The sequence below is a fragment of the Pleurodeles waltl genome, chromosome 7 (assembly GCF_031143425.1).
Source record: "Pleurodeles waltl isolate 20211129_DDA chromosome 7, aPleWal1.hap1.20221129, whole genome shotgun sequence".
NCBI lineage: Eukaryota > Metazoa > Chordata > Amphibia > Caudata > Salamandridae > Pleurodeles > Pleurodeles waltl.
The window spans coordinates 883728215-883755718 of NC_090446.1; positions in this window are offsets into that span (position 1 = coordinate 883728215).

The window sequence follows — 27504 nt, forward strand, 5'->3', positions numbered from 1 at the left end:
TGCTTGCATTCCTGTGTGGGACCTTGTGTGATGGTGGTTTCGGTGGTGTATGGGTATGTGCAGTGGCCATGCTTTGGTGATGGGTGTCCATGCTTTGTTGTTGCATGCAGGGCTTGGTGTTGGGATGTGTGGTTTGTGATATTGGGACATTTGTGAGGAGTTGGAGTGATGGGTGTGAGGGTGAGGGTGGGGGTATGTAATGGCATGCAGGTAGGGTAGGGGATGTAATAGTTAAGATTTGACTTACAGGGTGCATTCCTCCATCTACTCCTGCGAGGCCCTCAGGATGCAGAATCGCCAAGACTTGCTCCTCCCATGTTGTTAGTTGTGGGGGAGGAGGTGGGGGTCTGCCGCCAGTCCACTGAACCGCAAGGTGGTGTCTTGAGACCACAGAACGCACCTCCCCCGTAGGTCGTTCCACCTCTTCCTGATGTCATCCCTATTTCTTGGGTGCTGTCCCACTGCGTTAACCCTGTCCACTATTCTTCGCCATAGCTCAATCTTCCTAGCTACGGAGGTGTGCTGCACCTGTGATCCGAATAGCTGTGGTTCTACCCGGACGATTTCCTCCACCATGACCCTGAGCTCCTCCTCCGAGAACCTGGGGTGTCTTTGCCGTGCCATGGGGTGGTGTGGGTGATGTGTGGGGTGGTGTGTTTATTGATAAGTGGGGTGATATTTAGTGGTGTTTTGTGTGAGGTGCGTGGAAGTTATGTGGGTGATGGTATTGTGTGCCTGTGGATGCTTGGTAGTTGTTTGTAGTGTCTCTCTCTGCCCTTCTTTTGGTATTTTGGTTTTAGGGGTTTGTGGGTGATGTGGGTGTGAGTTTAATATTATATTGGGTGTGTGGGAGTAGTGTGTATGTGCAGCAGGTGTGTGTATTTCGAATTGTCCAATGTGGCAGTGTTTTGTCAATGTGTGTGTATTTTGAGCGCGGAAGTGTGTACCGCCAATGGAATACCGTGGTTGAAAGACGGCCGCGTGGATTCGTGGGTCGTGATAGTGTGGGCATATATCTGTTGGCGTGACGGCGGAGGTTTTGTTTTCGCCAGTTTATCACTGACCTTTGGTGTGGCGGACTTGTGTGGGTGTCTGAATTTTGCCGGATTCCGAGCAGTGGGTCGTAATAGTTGTGGCGGAATTCCACAGCCGCGGCGGTGTGTTGGCGGTCTTCTGCACGGCGGTAATCGGCTTTTACCGCCACTGTTGTAATGAGGGCCTTGGAGTTTTGTGGATGGGTAATCCATCATAAATGTGACTCTTATCCTCTCCGCTTTATTACAGGTGCATTATGGTAGAATGCATTTGTAATAGGGTGAACAAGATATCCATCACATATGTTAAGTTTTGTGTATTTTTAAAGGGCACTATCACACAAGGCTTTCCTGATGCAGAGCAGGTATATGTGTCTAGCTTGCCGATGGTAGCTTGATCAATTGAAAAGACAGGAATTCAGCTTCTTGCAGAATTCAGGAAGAGATGAGGTCCCTCTGATGTTCCGGGAGCGCAGTCCATCCTTTAGGAATGATTTAAGAAAATACCCATCCTCTTGATCTGGTTCTGCGTATGCATGTGATTTATGCCAGCAGCCGTTGTGCGGAATGGATGTGTCTTGGTGGTTGGTGGAAGAAGATGCGACTGTTCAGGTAGGTGAGGTCTAAGTTATGTACTGTCTTGAAAGTGTGTGAGGTGTTTGAAATGAGCATGTTTGTGGATAGGGAGCCAGTGTAGGTCCCTGAGGTGTTGTGTGATGTGATTTCTGTGTAAGAGGTTGAGAATAAATCTGGAAACTGAGTTATGGATCATTTATAGTCATCAAGTGAGTCCTTAGTGATCCCGCAATAGATGGTGTTTCCATAGTCCAACCTGATGGTGATTAGAGCATGAATTACAGTTTTTCTATCAAATTTTGTCATACTGGTGATGAACTTATTTCTTGTGATGGGGGTCTTGTCCTAGAGGGTGAATATGAGTTGTATGTCATCAGTACAGTAAAGGATGTTGATGTCATGTGAGCTAATGACGTTGGCCTGAGGGTTCATGTATAAATTGAAGATGATGGGACCGAGCGATGACCTCGAGGCACTTCACAGCTTCTGAGGTGTAAAGTGGCAGGATAACAGCTTACATTGCAGATCCAGCAGAGATCAGGTTTTTGGATAGTAATCTTGTGCAGGCACCTAAGGAGTATGTGATGTGGCTATGTGAAATGCTGCAGAGTGGGTCAGGGTAATGAGGGCTGCTGTGTCTCCTCTGTCAACAATTACTCAGATGTCACCTGACTGTGATTGGTCCTGAATTTGAACTGCTTTGTGTCCAGGAGCTGGTGGTTGCTGAAGTGCTAGGTGAGGCATTGGTTGTTAAGTTTCTCTAAGACCATTGCCGGGCATAGTAGGTGGGAGATGGGATGGCTTTGTAGATGGAAAACATGGTGGAGTCAGCAGATGGTTTCTTGAGCAGGGGAATGACAGTGTTTGGGAATTTGACTGAGTCAATGGAGGCATTCAGGAATGGTGTTTTTGCTTTGATGATTGGTAGGAGTCCTTTGTTGAAGGAGTTTGGGGCAAGGGTCAGATGGGGCTCCTGAGTGGATGGTATTCATGGGAGCAGCAATTTTGATTGTGTGATGGTGGGCCATGTAGTCAGGGTTTCTTCTCTGGTCATGATAGCAAATTGAGTTACAAAGTTCATGGGGTGCAGTTGAGATATGAAATTGTTGTAGATGGAGAAAGGTCTTGCGAGGGGCTGATGTTGCTGGAGATGGCAGACGATGTGGTGAAATCATTGATGATGGTGAGTATCAGATGGAGTACCCATTCACCAAACTTTAAATTACAGTTCCTAGACACTGAAGTAAGGGCAGACAAGAATATGCTCATTTGACTATTTAATACCAACTTGCCCCATGTCTAGAAAAAGTGGCTAGCTGGATAGCAAATTGTTGCCTAAAAGCAAATTGTGATAGAACCGAACTAATGAATTTAGTGAACCAAGCAGCTCTGTTCCCAAAGAGTGGTTGGGTAGATTGTATGGGGACCCCTAACCCTGCTGTTAAAAATCTGGCAATGTGGTTGGATAAAGCCTTGTACTTGGATGTCCAAGCAAAAAAACTGGCAATCACTTGCTTTGGACTACTAAGGGCCATGTGAAAAATCCTAGATCTGATCTCAGAGAAATCTAGAATTGTGATCCAATCCCTGGTGTTATCTTGTTTGGATTAGGGTAGCTCTCATTATCTTGGATCACCCAAATATGTGATTAAACACTGCAGGAGGTTAAAAATGTGACCGCTAGAACACTTATCAATATTCACAGATGGCAACCAGTGAAAGAAGCAATGAAAACTTTACAATGGCTACCCATATAAGCCAGAATTAAATTTAAATCTCTATGTTTGACACATAGAGCACTGAAAACTAAAGGCCCTCTGAGGATCAAATATTTTATTTCTCCATAATCCCCAAGTAGATGTTTTTTTCTCTTCTGTGAGCTGTATTCTGAACGTCCCAAAGATCTTGAGATCCAAGGAAGTGTGTGCTCTGCAGAGTACTCAGAGGACTGCTTTGCAAATAGAGCTGAAATCCATCTTTTCAGAGCTGTAGGGACTTCCCCTAAGTCTCTATGCACTCTTCTGACATGACGCACATAGAGGTTAACTTGACTGCTGGGAGAAGGAAAGAACCTGCCAGCTCTACAGGAGGTGTGACAGTAAAGGAAGACCCAGAAACAGCTTAACCTGAAGTGGTGTGTGAGTCCTCCAGGAAATGAAACCATGTGGTGAGTGAGCTGCATAACCTAGATGCATGGATACAGTCTCTCTTCAAAGAGTTCCAGATGGGAAGCTCAACAACAAATTGTGCAGAAAGCAGACTATGCCTATTCACTGAAAAGTTGTGTTTGAAGTGAATAGTGCTGTGCCACTGCATAGAAGAATATGTGCTTAAAGAGCATAGTGCCACTGCATCAAGGAAGCCCAAAACAGAATGTGACACTGCACTGAAAACAATTGTATCTGAGAGAGAATGTGCTGCACTAGATAGTGTGCCTGAGGCAAACCGTGCCCCTGGATTAAAGAGCTGTGCCAAGAGAACCCATGGCAGTGTAGCTGAATCTCATGCATCTGCCTCATGCTACTGTGACCTTGGAACCCCACAGCACAATTGCTTACCCTCTTGCAAGAACCATAAGTGGGTACATTGTCAACTCGATGCCTGCATCTTCACTAGAGACCACCAAATGCCTGCACAAACTCCAAGCAGCTGTTAATCAATCAATCTATAGATTTGTAGAGCACTACTTGTCATCATTCAAGGAATCCAGGTGCTGGCAGGGTCCAGATGATTAGTCCAATAGCCAGGCCTTTAGGTACTTTCAGAACTCTAGATGGGATGGGGCAGTCTGTAGGTGAAAGGGCAGCTCATTGCATGTCTGAGCTGCTAGGCAGGAGAAGGAGTTGCCTCCTCATCTGCTATATTGGATGCGGGGTTTAGGGTTAGAAAACACAGAGCAGAGGTTGGTTGATGGAAGTTCAGGTGGCAATTCAAGTAGCCTGATCCACCGTTGTGTAGGGTCCTGTAAGCATGGGTCAGGAGCATGAACTAGCATTTGTTCTGTACATGGAGCCAATGGTGTTCCCTGAAGTAGGGGGGATGTGGGTTCGCCTAGGAAAAGTCAGGACTAGTCTGGCTGCTTGTTCTATGTAGTCTATAGTCGTCAGAAGAGGTGAGCTGTGACCCCTGCATAGAGAGAGTTGCCTTAGTCTAGTTGGCTGGAAATTAGGACCTGGGTGATGGTGAATCTGGAGCTTTTGGGTAGCCATTTTAATATCTTATGAAGCAGGCGGAAAATGAAGAGGAGGAGGAGGAGGAGACAGAGGTGACTTGATTCCCCAGGGCTAGCTGGTTGTTTAGAATGATTCCTAGGTTTCTAGTGCAATCAGTGAAAAGAGGAGTAAGTCCATGTTCTGAGTACCCCCAGGATGCGCCCCATTGGAAGCTTTTGTTTCTGAAAATCAGTAACTCTGTCTTGCCTATGTTGATCTCCAGGCAGTTGTCCTTCACCCAGTTAGCGATGTCTGTCATTCAGTTTGGAAGTTGGTCTTGGTGGTGTCTTCAGAGAGTGAGAGGATGAGTTGTGTGTCACTGGCATAGGATATCATGTGGAGTCTGTGGGTTTTGGCAATGCTGGCTAGAATTGTCATATAAGTATTGAAGTGGGGCTACGCGAGGATCCTTGTGGTACTCTACGGATGATTTGTATGGGTTCGCAAGGTGAGGTGGGAGGCAGACTTTTTGGGTTCTTACAGTGAGGAAAGATGAAATTCATTTGAGGGCTGCTCTTTAGATGCATATGATGTGCAGCCTTGTGATGAGTGTGTGGTGGGAGACCATGTTGAAGGCTGCTGAGACATATAGGAGGATCAGAGCCGCAGTTTCTCCTCAGTCGAGTAGGGCTCAGATGTTTTTGGTAGTTGTAATGAAGGCTGTCTTGTTGCTGTGGTTGTTGTGGAATCTCAATTGAGAAGAGTCAAGTAGAAGGCTCTGTTCAAGATGTGAGGAGAGTTGTTGGTTGATGGCTTTCTTTAGTACTTTTGACTGGGAATGGAAGAAGGGAGATCGGTCAGTACTTGTTGAGTCCATCTGCCAATGGTTTCTTAAGTAGGGTGTAAACTTCTGTGTTTCCAGACCTCAGGGAAGGTAGTTGTGGCAATTGGAATGTTGAACAAGGTGGAGAGTGAGTGGCTAATTCTGGCTTTGCCTAGGTTGAAGATGTGGTGAGGGCATGGGTCGGGTGGGGCTCCTGAGTGGACCGAGTTCATGATCGAGGCGGTGTCCTTTGGAGCCAGCTGGCTCCATTCAGTTATGTATGTGGTGGTTGTGGGGTTGTTGTGTTGCTTGAAAAAGTTGGTGGAACTGGGCTGGGGTTTGAAGTTTCTTTATAGGTTGGTGATCTTATTGTGGAAAAAGTTTGCAAGGTTGTCGCAATGTTCTTGTGAGATGGTCACATTGTTTGTTGCAGCCAAGATGTTAGAGAATTCTTTGACAATGTTGAAGAGTTGTTTGCTGTTATTGGAGCTTGATTCCATCCATGAGGCTAAGACCTTTTTCTTCTATTCTCTTAACTATTTGTGGTAGAGATTGATGGCTGTCTTGAAGGTGGTCTTGTCAGCTGAGTCCTTGCTGGTGCACCATCTCCTTTTCCCTTGTTTACAGTGTTGTTTAGCCTGCTTGGTGGACAGTCTGTGGCTGTTGTTGCTGATAGGTGCAATGCTATTTGCACAGTTGGTGATCCAATTGTTGAAGTTTCTGAGGTTCTGGTCTAGGTTGTTGGAGAAGATGGGGTGGATGGTGTTGAGGATGTTGATACATGTGTCCTTTGAGACTTTGCTCAAGCTGTGGTAGGTGGCGTAGGCAGACTGGTGGTGGAGGTCTATGAGCTGGTGATGTTGAAGTGGATGATGAAGGAGTTAGTCCAGGTTAGTTCCGTGGTGTGGCTGTACCTGATTCAGTCCCTGGAAGTGAAAATGGGGTTTAGCATTTGGCCTGCGGTGGGCGTGGGGTCATGGATGAGTTCGCTGAGTCTGATGTTGTTCATGCTGTCAAGGAGATCAGTAATTTTGATGTCATTGTGGTCATCGAGCTGGAAGTTGAAGTCACCAAAGAAAATTTAGTTGTTGGAGTCTATGGCAAGGGGGGCAATGAAGTTGGCGATTAAGTTTCAGAAGGCTGGACGTGGTCCTGGAGGATGGTAGGCTAGGGTGCCCTGATGGTAGTTTTGTTGTCGGTTTCAAGTTGGAAATTGAGGTGTTCCACGGCTTGGATAATGTCCACATTTGTAGTGATGCATTGGATGTATTCCTTGTGAATAATGGCACTCCCTCCACCAAGCTTGTTGATGTGATCATGGTGAATGATCCTGTATCCTTCAGGTATTGTGGTTGCAATGTTGGTGCAGAAGTGGGGTTGAGGCAGGTCTCCATGGGGAAGAGGGCGTCTGGTGTCAGGGTGGAAATGAGGTCCCAAATCTTTGTTGTGTCTTTGCATAGTGAGCGTGTATTGAGAAAGGCGAATGTGAGTTGGTCTTTTTGTTCATGTGGTGTCTGTGGTGTGTTTGGGATGGGGCTGTTCAGTGTACTGATGTATATGCCTTGGTAGGTGAGGTGGAAGCGGGTGCAGGTGAACATTCCTACCGTGGAGCATGGGTTGGTGAGGTGACAGTGTTAGTTATGGCATCTGTGGTTAGGGTGTAGAGGTTGGTGATGGTGTATCCTTGAGGGCGGGAGGGCCAGGGGTTGTGGTGCTGGGCATGGTCTGCAGCTGTGTGTGGATGGCTTGTGCAAAACTTCCTTGCATCAATGAGATGCAAGGTAGGTGTTCCCGGGCAAAATATGCCTCAAAGGCCTTAGCGCCTTATTTATCCTCCCATGCAATAATCATGCACAGAGGAGGGCCTTAAATAATGGCGCTAAGCCTGCTTAGTGCCATTATTTAACACCTGGGTCAGCGCAGGCGTAAGGGTACCTGGAGGTGGATTTCCATGGTTGGAGACCTTGGAAATTGCCCACAGGTGCCCTTCACTGTAGCCAGGAACACCCCCACCCACCCCTACCCACACCAGGAGGTCACCCACAGATTGGGGACCCATCCGAAGGTAAGTCTGGGTAGGATTTTTCTTTTTTCTGTCCAATGCCGCTCAGGGGCTCTGACTTGGGCCCCCCTGCACGGGTCTGACCCCAATGGCCATGCCCAGGGGACATTTGTCCCCTGGGCATGGCCACTGGGGTGGTGGGCATGGCTCCTGTCTTTACTAAGACAGGAGCCATGCCAACGGGGCTTGTGTGCCAGAAAATGGTGTTCTGCTGCTTAGAGGCAATTTTTTTGCCTCTAGACAGTGTAGCACCATAATTTGGCGCACAAGCCCTGGTTCCCCCCCCACGCCTCCCAGGCCCTGTTAGCATCCTTTCAATAATAATTCCTTAAATAGGGCACCCGTCGGCATCTAGGAATGGCGCTAGCTGGCGCTATAGTTTTTGCCTCAAACCTGCGTTAGCGCAGGTTTGCTGCGAAAAGTATAAATCTGCCCCTTGGTTCTTCAGCCAAGAAAACATTTGAGCGCAATGCACAAAGATTGCTTTTTAAAATACATTAATAAATAAGACATACATTGAATTAGTATTTCAATTGTTTCAACACAATGTAATGTGGTCCTCTACAGAAGAAAATTGACGAAGTATGACAAAACTAATTTTACAGATGAAGAAAATGAAGCATATGGTGAAGGATGTGAATCTGTTTTATCTTGAAAACAGGGATTGAAAATGAGTTTGATAGCATAATGTGAATAGCCAAGAGAATGACACATTGGATTTACTGACTAAAAATAAATGTCAGTATAGGCACAAATTGTTCCAAAGTTTTAAACATGATAAATATAATTCAGACATATATTCTCTTATGGGACGTTGTCAGAAAGGTGGCACGCTTAACATTGATTGGTCAATGAATGCCTCAGCTGAGTGATGATTGATATCATGAGACAGCTGAGTGCAATGATCGTCGTATGTTAGTATAGGGAGGAGTTGAACGTGATGATCTGTGGCTTCCAGTGCATTATCGAAGCAATGGATATTTCATCACAGCAGGAGGTTAGGCAGTAAAATCAATGTTTTCCCCATACATTAGTACAGTAATGATTTCTGCACCACTGTAGGGTGGAGGCTGTGATAGTCAATGATATTGTAATAGGTATACAAAGTTAATAAAGTGATGGTTCCTGAATCACTAGAGCAGGTTGGATCCAATGTCCATAGGATGTTAGTGCTTTAGTACAGTCATAGCTCCTATACTTCAGTATAGTGCTGAACACAAACAAACAGTTCTAGTACAACAGTACAACAATGAATCTTTCAGCACAGTCGGATGTTGGACACAATGGAACCCAGGGTTCTTAGTGCAATAGTATTGTGATTGTTTGAGCACTATAGTGGGGGATTGGGCTCAAAATTTTACAAGGTCCCATTACAATAGTATGAAGGCGGTCCCTGCACTATGAAATTGGGTCTGACACAATGTTTTTGCACCAAAACACATGGACCTCGCACTGTAAATCAGGCTGCCACTTCTGTGAGAGCGGAAACTTATCGATATAAATAATTTAGAAATTTTACATTTTGCTACTGGACACCAGGCAATTAACCTTGGGGGGATAGCAAGAGACAGATAGAAGCTGCAATCAAAACGTTTAACAATTTTCCATATATCAATGACATTTCCTTTAAAAGTCAATAATTAGAGTTTGAGTAAAGGTTAAATATTTTTATTTTCACCTTCTTAGTTTCTCATTTTTATTGACAAATTCAAATATAAAAAGAACAAAGCATGACACACATTCAACACAATTACATTTCCTAGTCTGATCTAGAGGATGGTTTTATAAAAAAGAAAGACAAATCCATTTTCTGAAGGAACCCCCATAAGGAGTTCTTAAGTCAAATATGTGAATGCATTTAGAATTTAAGTAGAGTTATATCGGAAGAACGTTTTAGGCAAAAGTCTCATATTTAAAGCTAAGTATCAAAAATAAAACACCACAAAGTAAGTCTGAGTAGTATCTCAGAGAGTGCGAGAAATCAAAGAGTGTCAGAATAGAGGTGGGAATTACTGCTGAATGAGCCCAAGCCTCTAAAGCTTCTCAAAGCCTTTCCCTAAAAGCTTCTCACACTAATCAAGGAACACACATTTTGCAATCACACAAACAAAGCTTGCATCAACTATTCTCTCTAACAAAACAGTTAAGAAACATTTTTATTCTTTTTGTTCTAACATTGCAACTAAACTATATACTGGATGTTAGTTCTCAGCCATTCAAGACAAATGAGAGAAACAATCATAGTTAGTCTAGAACATGTTTTGAAAATAACATGTTCTTTATTCCTTTCCCATATGCTCTTTTCCATCCAGTCTATTCATAAAGAAACAGGTCTGGGGCCATTGTAACATTTTATTCATTAGATGAATTTATGAACATGTGAAGTTTTACAGTTATTCATGATACATTTTTAACCTAGGTTACTAATGACAATTCATGTAAAATATGTGCTTGAACCTGCATTCTTTAACTAAAGATTACAACTATTCTTTGCCTAGTCTTTTCAGCTAGTAGGATAGCACAGAAATGAAGAAAATAAATACATTTCATTCTGGTTTCCTGGCCTAGGGATTATTTCTGCATGTCTAATTTTGCACATAATATTTTGTTAATTAGAAAGCTCTCTTCCACTTCCAACTCTATATACCTATGACTCTATGATTATATACATGAAAATTTAAAAAGATAACAAACACAAAATTTATATTTTATACTAAATTAAAAGTAGGAACTATGGGTCTTATTTAGAATTTAGAGGCTAGGATACTCCACAAAAAGTAGTGGATACACCTTGTGCCTTATAAAGGTGCCATGGATTTTAACACACTTGTAGTACGGAGAATGGGATGTATGCCATGTTTGTGGTGGAGTATCCTGTCAGCCAAACTCTAAATAAGGCCCTATGTTTTCAGTTAGGTTTGTCATTTCGCTTTCATATCAAATAATGCACTCTCTATATTTAGAGTTGATCGCGTTTAACTTCTTTTTGTGTGAAATAAAAATTGGTTTCAAATATGCGAACATGCTTCCTTTATGTCAGTCATGGTTAAAGCCTCCCCTGAACCAATGAAAGAGAACAGAGAAAGACCCTTCGTTAATGACATCGAAAGTCTTTATACAAAATGTCAAAGCTTGCATCTTCATTCATGCATGTTTTCGAACTGTCCCTCAGTTTCCTTCTCAAAGTGGTGATTTTATGAGTGTAGCGTCATAGGTTCTGGGGAAGTGAGGGGCTCCAGTAATTACAGTGTGTCTGCCATACAAGCTTCATATCTGAGAGTAGGTCAATGTATTCCTCCTATTGACATATACTCATGAGTACATATGTCACTGCCTTTACAACCTTGCACAGCCGCCAGTAAACCGCTCCATCACCAAAAATTGTCCCTTGTGTACTTCATCCAATATGAGGATGACAACATCTTACCCTGACGAGGATTCGGCACAATAAAAGTGGGTCACATGGCTATTGAGAAAGCAAGTGAGTTCCCAAGAGTCTGGTGACTTTGAAAGGCTGGTGGGGTTGGGGCTGCTTTAGTCACATGCTATTCCCTTATTCTTCACTGCCTAAATAGCATCTCAGAATCTACAACTTCTTGTCTCGCAGATACGTTAATCTGCCTATTCCTGATACAATTCTATGGCGTATGAAGCCGCTATTCTGTATTTATCAGCCATCATGGACCTCCACTACTTTATGTAGGAATAAGGCAAAAGTCTCACTTTTTTTTTTTGTGTGTATGTTTTTGAGATAGTATTAGAACAGATTGCTGAACGTAGCCGCAGAAGAGGTGGCCAACAAGTGAGGATTTAGAGATTTGCAAGTATGTTTATAATGTGAAGTGAATAAAACCTGAGAGCACATATTTAGAAAAGATCATAATTGTAGCATCACAGTAAGGTAAGGGAGAGGAGGGACAGCATACAATGAATGACGAAAAAAGATTGTGAAGAGGTGGACTTTAAATTCCTTCATGACTTGCTGTAACGACGGAGCAAGCCTTTAGTGTTTTTGGTGGCTTTTTAAAATGTTGCTTCCTATGCAGAATTAAGCATGCAGATTGACACTAAACCCGTATTTAAGGTTGCAAAAGTCAGAGATGACTCGAAATATGTATTGCAGATAGGAGGCGGTTACTGGATGTCATGTATGTGCTTTATTCTGTAACGTTCATGGTGGCTCCAACCCCAACCATTCCCTTCACCCTTGCCAATTTTAGTAACAAATGCATGCAACTTCTAAGGAAAGAAATCAATAGAAAATATGCAATTTTGCCTTTTCTTTTTAAATTATTATTATTTGCATTTCCTTTAACAAATGCAATTATGCTAAAAAATAAAGACAACATAACGATATGAACGTATTGATCTTTGGTCAAGGAGACATGGGGCATATTTTTGAAAAGTTGCTCTGCACACAGTGCAGAGCAACTTTTCTTGTTACCCTTAGTGCCTCCCTAACGCCACCTAGTGTGCGCCGTATTTAGTATATAGTGCACAATGACAGTAGTTAGGGAACTAGCATCTGAATTTTTGATGCTAGCTCAGTGCTTTGTAAGATTAGCATCAAAGATTTTGACGCTAATCCTGCAAAGCACCCAGGGGTCCATTGTAACCAATCCAAACGTCGTTTTAAAGTGCCAAAAAAAAGACTCTATGAAATTATTTTGCAAAATTTTTTTGCCTCCCCGAACGGGGGAATTCTCACTTTTGGTTACAAAGTGGCGCAATGCATACATTGCCCATCTAACACCACATTAGTTTAAGGAAAATGGCGCTAAGGTGTCGTTAGCATGGCGCTAGGCCCTCTTAAATCTGGGTCATAATTTCCTTCTTCACAGTCATGGCGGATAGTCATTGCTTTTGAGGAGCTATCTCCTTAAAAGTGTGTGGGGCTGTATAAAGATCATATCGAGCAATGAGAGGGCAAAGTGACTTTTATGGCCTATACAGTTCAGCCTTCTTAAAGGGTTTTCCAGAGATACATAAAACTTTTTAGGAGGGACCTGAAAACACTCGACTGTTGGCAACCATAGACTAGCAGTTCCATTAGAGCTTATCAGTAACTGACTCACAGTGGTCTTTGTGTACCAAGGGTGCTCGTTATGGCTACAGTCAATTTGTGATTACACATCTGTAAGACAGACGCAACACAAAAATATCCAGTTTTACCGCCATGTTTTCCAAATTATATGGATGGCGTCTTTATGATTCCAAGAAATCAAGTGAATATAATAAGATAGTCGCTTCTGCTGAGAACTCCCCTTCTGAAAGTAAGTCACAATTGTTTTGAAGTTTGTCATTCATGGCAAGTTGTACGTAGCTTTTTCTTGGTCCCAAGAGGCCCGATTCACAGAATTGGGCCATTTGTAACAAAAAAAAAGCATTTTCCAATGTACAAACCTAATTTCGTGATTTGGTAATCTATTTACCAAATTGCAAAATGGGTTTGCGAGTTGCTATTAGGAAGGGATGTACCAAGGGTGTCCCTTCCTAATAGCCCATCATAGTGATATGTATGATTGTTTTGCAGACGTGAATGTGGTCTCAAAACAATCACAGTTACCATCAATTTCAAATTGGTGGTAACCCATTTGCAAATGGCAAAGGGCCCTCAAGGGACCCCCTCCCCTTTGTGAATGGGGGCGCCAAAATGTATTCGGAGCAGGCAGTGGTACCACGGGCCACTGCCTACTCTGAAAAATGAAAAGGAAACTTTTCATTTTTTCTTTGTAATACATCTCGTTTTCCTATAAGGAAAATGGGCTCCAATGCAAAAAATAAAATAAAAACTGGTTTATTTAAAAAGAAGTCACAGACATGGTGGTCTGCTTACCCCAGCAGGCCACCATCCCTGTGAGTGCGGCAATTCCTAAATGGGTCACAATTTCCGACATGCCTCATGAATATTAAAGAGGCAGGTCCCTTGCGATCTATTTGGGAATCACTAACAGTGTCTTAGATACTGTTGTACATCAGGCTTTGTGACTCACAAATTGCGAGTCAGTAAATCACGCAATTTGTGAGTCGCAAAATCTGACCTTTGTACTTCTGCCACTCAGGGCCAGATGTACGAGCTTTTTCTTGGTCGCAAACAGTCTGATTCACAGAAATGGGCCGTTTGCGCCCCAAAAAAAGCATTTTCCAATGTACAAACCCAATTTTGTGATTCGGTAATCTATATACCGAATCACAAAATAGGTTTGCGAGTCACTGTTAGGGAGGGGATTGCCAAGGACATCCCTTCCTAATAGCAAGTCGAAGTGATATGTATGATTGTTTTGCAACCATGAATGCGGTCGCAAAAAACAATTGCAGGTACCACAATTTCAAATTGTTGGCACCCAATTCGTAATCGAGAAGGGGTCCCTAAAGGGCCCCTCCTCCTTTGTGAATGGGTGCACCAAAATTTTTTCAGAGGAGGCAGTGGTCCCACAGAGCACTGCCTACTCTGAAAAAACAAAAAGGAAACTTATTTCAATTTCTAATGCACCGCGTTTTCCTTTAAGGAAAATGGGCTGCATTACAAAAACAAAACTGCTTTATTTAAAAGACATGGTGGTCTGCTGACCCTGGCAGGCCCCCATCCCCAATTTGCGACCTGCCTATGAGACAGGTCCCTTGCGACCCATTTGGGAATCGCTAATAGTGTCTGGGAATCACTAATAGTGTCTGAGACACTGGTGTACATCAGGTTTTGCAACTCACAAATTGTGAATCACTAAATCTTGGAATTAGCGAATCGCAAAACCTGACCTCCGTACATCTGGCCCTCAGTTCCTAACCAACCCACAACTCCAGACAAAAATGTTAGAGAAAAGAGAAGTAGCCAGAGCAGGCAGCGGTCCCACAGAGCATTGCCTACTATGAAAAACTGAAAAGGAAACTTCATAGAGTAGTGCATGGGAGGAAGTTGAAGGCCTTTCTTTCTTTCTTTCTTGTAAAGTAATAAATATATACATTCATAGAAAGGGTTTACATGTATAAGGGAAATAATAAAGAGATATAAAATTGTATTTCATTTGTTTGTTTTATTTGTAGTATTTTGTTTAATGTTTTCCTCAATATTTCAATAGTGAAGCACGTATAGATACAATTGTTATGATTATATTTACACGTTGTGATAGATAAATAAAATAAACAAAAACCCATAAAAACCTGAGCAAATAACCTCTATTAAAACTATGCAGTGACATATATATATATATATATATATATATATATATATATATATATATATATATATATATACATATTAAGCATAAACAATGTGCATGTCTGTCACCATTAGGTAGTTATAGGTAGGGAAAGTGTTATTTGTTTTACTAATAACATAGGCGCCGTTTGACAAAATTCACAAAACTGTTAAAACTAGTGTGCCAGTCAATTCAGCTGCAGTCTGGAAAGTTTTGGGGTGATTCATCAAGCGGGCCAGAGAAAAAGGGGGGGTCCCAAAACTCATTTTCCCCATGCAATTTCCCATAGGGATTTTAGTCTTGACTACATCTCAAACTGCTGAATGGAATTACACCAAATTTGGCAGAAAGCTAGAACATGGCCTAGAAAGAGTGCTTTTTGTGATTTGGTGAAAATCTGTTCAGTATTTTTGGAGGTATTAAAGTAAAAAGATTTATGTATATCTGATGCGGCTCCACTGAGGCGGATCCATGTCCCAACAGCAATGCCATGACTGGCTGGCCGCAACCTGAGAGAAAAGTTGTGGACTCCATTTTGTCAATCAGAACACAATTCTTGGGAAGGGGTGAAATAAAGTGTACATATGATATAAGGGTTCAGGACAGAGGTAGCTTGACCCCATGGGACTGATGTAGGGGTCTGTGAGGGACCTTTCATGGGTGACAAATTGTGGAAAACATTTTCTTTTGTATATGCAAGGATCCGGCTGATCCACCGCTTTGCTCAGCTGGACCCCTCTGGGAATCTACAGTTGCTTTGTTTTGTCTCCAAAAGTATGTATTACTATTCATGTTTGCTCATCTGTCATGATCTAGCATTTGATTAAGAAAGAAGGTAATTGTAAAGGTTTTAAATAATCATACAATAAAAGTTATGACAATGAATCTTGAGCAGATCTGTGGATCCAGACCCCAATTAACAAACACATACACCAATTCACAGACCCACACGGCCACTCACATAGCCACTCACACACCCGTTCACAACTCACACACCCACTCATGCATCAATCCACACACTCACACACTCACTCGGATACCCACAAAACCACTACCATACCCACACGCAGACCTACACAGCTTTCGCACACCCACTCATAGACCCATTCAAACACTCACACACCCTCTCACAGACCTACACAACCACTATCACACCCACTCACAGAACAACACTGCCACTCACGCACACCCACTCATACAGCCACGCACACACTCACACACCCACTCACACACTCATTCATACACTCACACACCCATGCACAGATCCACAAAAACCACTACTGCATCCCCTCACACACCCAAAGTCACGCACACACCCATACACACACTCACACACCCACTCACAGACCCACCAAACAACTACCACACCCACTCACTGAGCCACACAGTCCACACACCCACTCACAGATCCATTCATACAGTCACACATCCACTCACAGACCCAAAATAAGCACTTCTACACCTCTCACAGACCCACATGGCCACTCACACACCTGCTCACACACCCATTCATGCACTCACACAGCCACTCACAGACCCACCAAACCACTACCAGACCTATTTTTGATCCACTCACACTCCCACTCACACACCCATTCACAGTCACACTTCCACTCACTGATCCACAAAAGCACTACCACACACTCTCAGAGACCCATACAGCTACTCAGACACCCACTCATACATACATTTGCAAGTGTTTTTTTTAATTGTCTACATCTTTGGCGCCGCTTGACAAATATCCACAATTTTTTTGAAAACACGTGTCAAGTTGCTTCTTGTGCATGGAAAGTTTCAGGGTAATCCATCAAGTGGGGGCTGAAGAAAAGAGGGTCAAAAAGTCTGTTTACCATGTTAATTCCCATAGACCCATTAAATACGCATGTAGCCTGGACCACTGGATGGAATTGCACCAAATTTGGCAGAAAGGTAGCTCTTGGGCTGTAGATGACTTTTTTTTAATTTGGTGTAAATCCATGACGTGGTAAAAGAGGAATTCAAATTTGAATATGTAGCGGGGCGCAACAACTTCACGAATCTTGACGATCTTGTTCAGAGTTCTAATTGACTAATTGATTGCCAGCACTTCGACCAGGAAGTGTTGGCAGTTACTTTGAGACTCAGCTTCAGCTGACTCTTAAAAACAAATAAAATAAAAAAAAAGAAAAGAGGACAGGGAAATTAACCCAAACCCCTTAGCCTTGGTGCAGGGGTACTCCTGGTACCCCCTCAGGGCAAAAAAGCATTTCTTTAAAATTCACAGCAAAATTCACCATAACGCAGTCTCCTGCATTTAAAAATGATGTGGCCTCCGGACAGGCCAGGTCCCAGGAGTAATATCAGGGCAAAAAGAAGGAGGAGGGCACACAAGGCCATTCTCCCAGGGCTTTTGAAGGATCCGGGGACCACCACCTCCCTGGGGTTATTCTAAATATTATGTGGGGATCATGAAGCTCTGGGACTACCCCCTCCCCGGAACAAATTAATTAATGGCATACCATCCCTGGGGCCGGCCACCTCCCCAGAGCTAGGTATACAAAGTATGTAGGGGGGCTCCCATGCACCCCGGGGACCACCACCACCCCAGGACAATATTTATTAAAAAGAAAGGAGGGCCCTGCTTACCCCCTGGGCCCTGGGGACCGTCAGAAATTTTTTAAAGAAGGAGGGAGCCATGCAGCTCTCTCTTGGAGCCCTACATGGCCCTGGGGACTGCCACAACCCAGGGTCGACTCCTGCTACCTCACAAGGGGCCCACCCTTGAGAGGTAGCTGTTTGCTTTTGCTTGGTGGAAGCTGTGACAGCTCCTGCCAAGCAAAAGCAAACACTCCGCTTTCAGCAAGCAGGAGGTGTCAAAATGCTCCTGCTTGCTGAAAGCAGAGTTTACATCTCTTTCCCTGCACGCTAACATGCTTGCTGGGAAAGAGATGAAAAGATTGCTCCCGCATGTAGGGAGCTGCTATTTGCAGCAGATCCCTATGTGCGGGAGCAACGCTGGCTCCCGCAGGAAGCTAGGAGCCGGCAAGGACTGTGGGGGCCCTGAATCTCCCCCTGCAGTCATGTCATTTTCTCTCTCTCTCTCTTTCATCCCATAATGGAGATTGTTATTGAAATGGTCTCTCCATACAATTACTTCAAAGTGTCACACTAGCAAGCTTTGGTACAAAGGTTATACTTAAGTTTTGATGCACAGCAGAACAGAGTCATTTGTGGCCTACTGGTAAAGCTCTTGGACTCTCACTCAGTAGATTGAAGGCTCACATCCTGGTATCTCATGGCAGTATGTCTGTTTGTTTACTTGTGCTTTGTATGTTAAACTTTCTTAGTGATGGAACATTTATGTCTTTTTCCCATCACCATCTTTGGATTGAATGTCACAGAGATGTCCGGACACTGTATAGTAAGGAGTCACCTGTGGCCTAGTGGTTAAGATCTCAGACAGAAGATTGGGAGTTCCAGTCTAAGTGTTGCATTAGTCATTTCTCAGCTTTAAAATCTTTTTTTCAATTTAAATATGTAAGGTGCTTAGAAAAGGTGATAACACTCTTTTTACTTGTCAAATGCAATTTTTCCAATTGGTCAGAGCATTTCTCATTCCAAGTGGTGCAGGATTGGGTGGTTATAGGAGATTGGGTGCAGGGCCTGGCAGCAGGCCAGGCCCTTCAACCAGCCCCCACCACACACTGTTGAAGGCCATGCATGGCTAGATGGTTATGGGGAGTTGGCCGCGTCAGGCCCTGTCACCAATTTCCACTGTACATAGCCAAAGGCCATGCACGGCAGCAGTTGGATTAACATATAGTTATTAAAATTACTTTATGTTACAAAAACATAGAAATACACTGAAAATCCTAAGGTTATGGGACGTTATAGTTAGGTTCAGAATTTACATGCACAAAACCATAGAAATTCAGCAGTTATGGTTACGGTTATTTCAAGTGACTATAACTCACATCGAAAGGTAACTATAACTTATACCCTTGCCACACACTGCTAATTACCCCACATGTTACAGCACTCATGACAACTTTTATAACTTTATTAAAGATATCAACGTAACATTAGCAGTCAAACTATTTTAGAGAAAACCTTGCGTGGCAGTTGTATGAGTGATAGTTACCTTAAGGAACGAGCTACAGTTACTTGAAATGACTAACTATAACTGCTGAATTGCTGGTGTTTTGTGTGTGTAAATTCTGAGCCTAACCATAACGTCCCTGTAACCTTTGTTTTTTTCAAACATCCTGCAGGGCAGCTTCAGCTGCGGGGGTGGAGTGCCCTGTTCCATAAAAGCACAGATGCAAACGAAATGCCAAGCCCCATTATTATTGAAAACAAAGCATTTATTGTGCATCAAACGGGCTGCAACCAATTACCCTTCTCCTGACATGTTTCAGCTTCACAAAGCCTTGTTCACAGGTGCAAGGTATGCAAACTATTAACCAGCAAGTGCTTTTAAAGTCATCTTATTACATGACTTCAGGTAGGCTTCTAAATCCCAGAATGCGCTAGAGTTGGATTTCAAATCATATACTCTACTGTAACTTCATAGTAATGCTTAAATAGCCAATGTATGGAGTTCATTACAAGTTTTAGGATTCTCGTGCATAAATCTAATGATACTCAAAGCCACGTGCCAATCTAAACTAAGGCCCTCATAACAACCCTGGGGGTCGGTGATAAAGCGGCGGTAATACCGCCAACAGGCCGGAGGTAAATAAAATGGAATCACGACCATGGCGGAAACCGCCAATACAAACAGCCACTTTGACACTCTGACCGCCATGGCGGTAGAAACAAGCACCGCAGCGGTAACCGCCAACAGACAGGCGGAAGACAATGTACCGCCCACACCATTACAAGGCACCAATCCGCCAGATTTTCCGGGGCGGTACCAACGCCAACAAAAGCACGGCAGAAACAGGAAACAGAAGGGAAACCACTCACCTCTCGACACTCAACGAACAACCAGGACGCCATGGACCCAAGTTACAGGTCCTGCCGATGCTGGTCTACCTCCTCATCTACCAGGAACATCAAAGACGGCGGCGACGGCAGCGATGACGGCGGTGAGTACTGCACCTTGCACAGGGAAAAGAGAGTGACACAAGCGCGCAACACCCGCACCCCCCACCCACAACAACACACACACACATATCCAATGACATCACAGATGCACCCCGTCAACCCCTGGAAGAACGCAAGGACAAAACAAATAGAGTTTAAGGAGTGTAATATTCGAACAATCAGATAGCCCAAGATAACTTAAAATCATCAGTATATACAACTATATACAGAAAGTACACAAGTCCGTACACTGTCCTATTAAATGTCCATGGACCAGTGGTCCCAAAAAGCATGGGCGAAACCCACACATGACACCTGCCTCATAATGGAGGGAACACTGCAGGGGCATAAGGTAGAAAAAAAATCTGACACCTCAGGGGGAAGAGGAGGGGGGCACCTCAACCGGATGAAGGTACGACGCCACAGCTCCTCTAGGGGGCACCATGCCCACTGGCTAGTCCTGGGGAGTGCAAGGCAACAGTCTCTCAAGTCTCCCAAGTGGGTGGTTTGCCCACTGCTTGGTCCTGGGGAGTGCAAAGCCACAGTCTCTCCAGTCTCCCAAGTGGGTGGTTTGCCAACTGCTTGGTCTTGGGGAGTGCAAAGCCACAGTCTCTCAAGTCTCCCAAGTGGGTGGTTTGCCCACTGCTTGGTCCTGGGGAGTGCAAGATCACAGTCTCTCAAGTGGGTGGCGTCTTCCACTGGTTCTGGAGGGGGCTTGGTGCCCAGAGTGCTTCATCCTGCCAAGGATTGGGTTAGTTAATGCTTTTCTCCACTGGTTCTGGAGGGGGATTGGTGCCCAGAGTTCTTCATCCTGCCAAGGACTGGGTTAGTGGATGCTTTTCTCCACTGGTTCTGGAGGGGGCTTGGTGCCCAGAGTGCTTCATCCTGCCAAGGACTGTGTTAGTGGATGCGTTTCTCCACTGGTTCAGAGAGGGCTTGTTGCCCAGTGATGCTGCACCTGGGGTGTGGCAGCTCCCATTCCCTCACCTGGGTGTCTGAGCCACGACATTTTCCGGTAACAGATAGCATGATACTCCATGGAGGCAGAGCCACAATCTAATTTGTGACGACTTAGGCTGCAAACTGCTGGTAGTGCCAGTGCTGGTGCCTCCTTTAGTGTGTGCAGGGTCCAGGACGTCTCCTGCAGGCTCGGATGGCTGCCCCCTGGGGATGCTGCTGATGTCCGCTGTAGTGGCACTGGCTGGGCACGTCGCAGAGCAGGTGGCAGTGTCTGCGGTGGTGTCTGCGGCGGAGATGTTGCCGGTGCTGCCCGTGGTGCAGGTATCTGTAGTAGTGGAGGGAGACACCAAACTGTCTCCAGCAGCATCGGAAGGCTGCGCACTGGGGATGATGCTGGTGACTGTAGTTGTGGCAGCTGCCGTGCAGGTGGCAGTGCAGATGGCTGTGCAGGTGGCGATGCAGGTGGTGGTGCAGGTGGCGGTCGTTGCAGCGGTGCTCGCCGCGGTACAGGTGACTGGATTGTCTTGAGAAATGGGGGTCACCAGTCCCTCATCCGGAAGCACTTTCCTTTGCTTTTGTGTCCCTTCCCCACCTTGGAAGACGCTGCTGGGACTTTGGCACCTTCCTCTTTGGTTCTGGATGAGGCCTTGCTGGGTGGGTGGTGAGGCTTTTCTCTTCTGCATGCCAGCCCCTTCTTTACCTTGGCAGGTGGCGGAATAGGGTAATCCTTGGCTTCAGTAGGTGACACACTGGCAGCCCTGATGGGTGCCCCCTTCGATCCTCTTGCAGGGACCACAGTGGACGATGATTTGGTGGCTGAGGTGCTGGTCTGGGCTCTAGACAACCTGGTCCTAGGGGAAGGATGGGGGGAGGTGTAGGGAAGAGGTCAATGGCAACCAGGAAACATTGTTTAGACACACTGGGTCGGGAAGATGGAGGGGGTTTGGGAGTGGAGGAAGAGGTAGTGGTTGTAGGACGTGTACGTCTGCTGAGTTTGGGTGAAGGTGCATGGGTTGGAGGCTGTTATGAGGTGGATGGCTGTTGAGTGGGTGTGTGCCGGCGTTTGTGTACTTTGGGAGGAGGGCTCACAGACACACTGGGAGAGGACACAGGAGACGTGTGAATGGTAGTGGGGGTGGTGATTGCACGTGAGCGGTGTGTAGTGATGGGCGTGCTGGAGGTAGTGGCTGAGGATGGAGTGCATGCAGGTGTGAGTGGAGATGAGACTGGGAGGGAGGTGGAGGACGTGGAGGAGGGGGACACAGTGGAGGCAGTGGATGTTGGTGTGTCTGCATGGGTATGGTGCTTGTGTGAGTGCCTGTGGGATGTGTGGTCCTTATGTTTGCCTGAGCCACTTTTGTGTGTTGATGTGTGTGCATGCTGATCTGATGGTGTGCTTGGGATAGGCTAAGGTAGAGGGAATTGGGTCTATGTACTGGATGTTGGAGGGGGAGGCTGGATACAGGGACAATGGCTGCCATCAGTGCTGAGGCCAGAGCCTGAAATGCTCTCTGTTGGGTTGCCACGTCAGAGTGAATGCCCTCCAGGTATGCATTTGTTTGCTGCAAAAGCCTCTCGACACCCTGGATGGCAGTCAAAATGGTTGACTGCCCAAATGTGAGGGATCCCAGGAGGTCAATAGCCTCCTCACTGAGGGCAGCAGGGCTGACTGGGGCAGGGCCTGAGGTGCCTGGGGCGAAGGAGATGCCCACCCTCCTGAGTGAGCGGGCACGGGAAACACGCTGAGGGGCTCCTGGGAGGGCGGTGCTGGTAGGGGCGGGTGGCGGCTGTACCTGTGGTTGTGGTGGGCACAGAGGAAGCTCCCATCAGAGGAGGAGTCGCTGTCGCTGCTGTCCCCTCCTGTCCCAGTCATGGAGCTCCCCTCGCCCTCTGTCCCACTGGTGCCTTCAGACTCCGTACATTCACCCTCCTGGGCCATGTGGGATTCAGCTCCCTCCATCTCCAGTGCCCCTGCTCCTCCGCCAGATGATGCTAATGCACACAAGGACAGGGTGACAAAACAAAAAGGGGGGAGAGACAGAGGAGACACATGGTCAATGCCAGCAACACCACTACAGTTGACGGACACAACACACAGGGAGCAGCCCTATGCACTAGGCCATGCACTAACAGTTTGTAGGAAAACCACCTGCCCAGGGGGGACTATGCCTAACCCCATTTGCTGCACACCTGGAACCCACAGGAGGCTGACTAGTTGTAGATGGCCACTACCACTATTGGGGTTGGAGAGCCACAGAGCCTGCCTAACAAGGGACTTACCCTACCAAGTTCGCTCTGGCCTAGGGGAACCCACAGCCCACATCCCCCAACCAGACACCTCGTAAAGCGCGCAGAGTCAGCTGAATGAGACTGTACTCACCCCCTTGTGGCTGCTGCGATGCCCTCAAGCGCCCATCCAACTCCAGATATGCCACCACCAGGATCTGGAACATCAGGGGGGTCATGGTGCGACGGGCACCCCTCCACGTTGGGAGGTCATCCCCAGCTGAACCTCAGCCATCTTCTTGATCCAGCGGCGCAGGTCCTCCCATATCTTGCAGCAGTGGGTGCTCCGTCTATGAAAGACCCCCAGGGTCCGCACTTCCTTGGCAAGGGCACGCCAAATACCCTCCTTCTGTTGGTCGCTGACCTACAGGAAAGGTAAAGTATGAAAGGAACTTACTCCCCCGTCCAGTTCGTCATACTCATTGGCCACCAGTTCCCACCCATGCCCTGACACACATACACTCACTATCCTCACATGCAGGCCTCAGCACCCCCATGTATCTTCCATCCATACCACTCCATACATTCATGTCCCACGCATCATGCTCATAGTTTACTCACCTGTTTGTCTGGAGGACCATAGAGTAGCGTGTACTAAGGGAGGATCCCATCCACTAGTCTCTCCAACTCCCCCACAGTGAAGGCAGGGACCCTTTCCACAGACACTCGAGCCATTGTCGCTTCCAGACTGAGGTCACAGCAGCACTTGCAGTGTAGGTCCTCTCCTGTTGAAGGTCAGGAATCAAGTGAGTGAAGAGATAAAAAATGGCAGTCACGTCTGCGGCGGTGCGTACCGTCACTGCTGGTGTACATAGTCATTGGCTCCTGGAACCGATAGGGCCCAATGATAACCAATGCTGAATTGCATGGCCGTCTTCGACTGCCTACCGCGACACTGCACAACCCCAGTGCAGTTACCTCATTTCCCCTTGTCCCTCCTTACAAGTCAGGCAGCCGCCATTTTAGGGTGGCACATGGCAGGGCACCTAACTGTGTCAGAGCACATTTGGGCACAAATACGGACAGACAACACCACACATGGATTTACCCACATTAGTGCAAAACCCTTGTGCAACCTATGTGGTACATGACCCTCTGCTCACCATTCTCCTCCATAAGGCACATCCGGTGGGTCAGATGATGAGATGGTGGCATCCTCCGGTGTACAGACCCCTGGTGGACCTGTCGACAATGGAAGACAGACACATCATTATCACCTACAGACTTGATCGTGCCACAATCCAAGAACTGTGTGCCCAATTGGAGCCAGACCTGATGTCAGCTATATCCCACAGATATCCCCCCTCTAGTGCAGGTCCGGTCAGTGCTCCATTTCCTGGCCAGAGGTTCCTTCCAAACAACAGTGGCCATGGCATCAGGGATGTCTCAGCCAATGTTCTCTAAATTGTTGTCCAGAATGTTATCTGCCCTGCTGAAACACATGCGCAGCTACATCGTTTTCCCCCAGGGGGAGGATTTGGCCACAGTGAAAGCTGACTTGTATGCCCTGGGATATTTCCCCAACATCATTGGTGCCATTGATGGTACACATGTGGCATTTGTCCCCCCGCGCAGGAATGAACAGGTGTGCAGAAATCATAAAACCTACCATTCAATGAATGTGCAGATGGTGTGTTTGGCAGACCAGTACATCTCTCATGTGAATGCCAAGTATCCTGTCTCTGTGCATGACGCTTACATTTTTGAGGAATAGCAGCATCCCTTATGTGTGAATATGTGCCTGAGTATGGGGTAGTCCCTAAGGGTTGGTGTATGTCTAACAGACATCCCTCAACATTTGCAGGTGACTGGTTACCCCGCCTCTCATGGCTACTGACCCCAGTGAGGAGTGCCAGGACAAGGGCTGAGGAACGCTACAATGAGGCACATGGGTGAACTAGGAGGATTATTGAGCGGACTTTCGGCCTACTGAAGGCCAGATTCCGTTGCCTCCATCTAACAGGTGGCTCCCTATACTACTCACTGAAGAACGTATGCCAGATCATCGTGGCATGCTGTATGTTGCACAACCTGGCTTTCCGACAACAGGTGCCTTTTCTGCAGGAAGATGGCCCTGATGTTGGTCTTGTGGCAACTGTTGAGCCTGTGGACAGCGAGGAAGAGGAGGCAGAGGAAGAAGATATTAACAACCGAAAAAACATCATCATGCTGTACTTCCAGTGAGACACAGGTAAGAAACTGGCACTGCTCATCTCATATCTTACTACTGTAGGACATTGTATAAGTCAGCCTTTTTACCTCTGTGTATGGACCCTGACAGTTCACTTTGACTTTCATTTTCACATATCTGGGTACCACATTCTGCCTTCTGCTATGTTTACTGCTGCCTTACAACTGTCATACTTTGGTATGTGCAAATGAACATTTGCATTGATAATTGTCTAAGAGGTTGTAATAATACATTTGTGAAAGGACAGACTGACTCCAGATTGTTTTGTGATTCGAGGGTGTTTATTTAAGTGCTAATAAGTAGAGGGGGATGTGCAATGGGCTGGGGTGATGGTGGAGGAATATCCATGGTAGAGTCCAGTCTCTTTTTATCACAGGTGCACTGTCCAAAGGGGCATAGGAAGTGGACCAATGGCAGTTCAAGGTGGACAGGGAGACAGAGTGGGACAGAAGGGTAACAATCAGGAGAGTTGTATTTCCTGGTGGGGGTCATGGCAATGTTCTCTGTCTTGTGCCTGGATCGCAGGGACCGTTTGCGGGGTGGTTCTCCTGCAGGGGGTGGGGTGCGGGTGGCCTGTTGTTCCTGTGTCGGGACCTCCTGTCCACTAATGCCGGTGGACGTGGAAGGCTGTTCATCGTTCGGGCTGGTGTCAGGGGCCCGGTGGTATGCCACTGTCTCCCTCATGGTGTTGGCCATGTCTTCCAGCACCCCTGCTATGGTGACCAGGGTCATGTTAATGGACTTCAAGTCCTCCCTGATCCCAAGGTACTGTTCCTCCTGCTGCCGCTGGGTCTCCTGAAACTTGGCCGGTAACGTGCCCATGGTCTCCTAGGAATGGTGGTATGCTCCCATGATGTTAAGAGTGCCTCGTGGAGAGTGGGTTCCCTGGGCCTGTCCTCCCCCTGTTGCACAGCAGTTCTCCAAGCTTCCCTGTTGTCCTGTGCCTCTGTCCCCTGAACCGTGTGCCCACTGCCACTGACCCAAGGTCCCTGATCGTCCTGTGTTAGTTTGGGACTGTGGCAGGGTAACTGACTGTCCAGAGGTCCCTGATGGGCCGAGCTGGTCATCTTGATCCAGGCATGCAGAGCTGCTGTCATCACTGTGGGCCTCTTCTGTGGGGGACTGGATATGGCTGGCACCTCCTGTCCGGTGACGTTGTGTAGGAGTCCTGTTGGGTTGTAAATGCATTGCTATTGTATCTGTGTGTGCCATATTGTGCAATGGGTGATGTTTCCCTCTACTACTGTGCTTGCATTATCTCCTTGGCCCTTGTGTGAGTGGTGATTGTGTGGGGCGGGTGAGTCTCTCCCTTGGACATGCTTTGGTGATAGGTGTCCATGCATTGATGTCACATGCAGGGCTTGGTATTGGGATGTGTGGGTTGTGATAGTGGGGTATCTGTGAGGTGTTGGGGTGATGGGTGTGAGGGTAGGGGTAGACATTTGTGATGGCATGCAGGTAGGGTGGGGGATATAGTAGTAAAGATTTGCCTTACCAGAGTCCAGTCCTCCTGCTACTCCTGCGAGGCCCTTAGGATGCATGATTGCCAAGACTTGCTCCTCCCATGTTGTTAGTTGTGGGGGAAGAGGTGGGGGTCCACCGCCAGTCCTCTGTACAGCTACCTGGTGTCTGATACAGAACGTACCTTCCCCCGTAGGTCGTGCCACCTCTTCCTGATGTCATCCTGTATTCTTGGATGCTGTCCCACTGCGATGACCCTGTCGACAATTCTCCGCCATAGCTCCATCTTCCTTGCAATGGACGTCTGCTGCACCTGTGATCCGAATAGCTGTGGCTCTACCCGGATGATTTCCTCCACCATGACCCTGAGCTCCTCCTCTGAAGACCTGGGGTGTCTTTGAGGTGCAATAATGTGTTGTGGGTGATGTCTGAGGTGATGGTTGATTTGATGTGTGGGGTGATGTGTTGGAGTGTGTTCTTTGAGGTGCATGGATGGTGAATGAGTGATGGTGTTGCGTGCCTCTGGATGCTGGTGTTGTCGTAGCTTTCCTTTCTCTCAGCTTCTTCCAAATACAAAAACAAATTTGTTTTTTTTCAGTGAATGTCTATGGTTTCTTTAATGTACAGTAATTTTCTTTACTCTACGTTAGTCCAACCACCGCCGTGCACGGCCTTTGGCCGTGCTTGGCGGCGGTT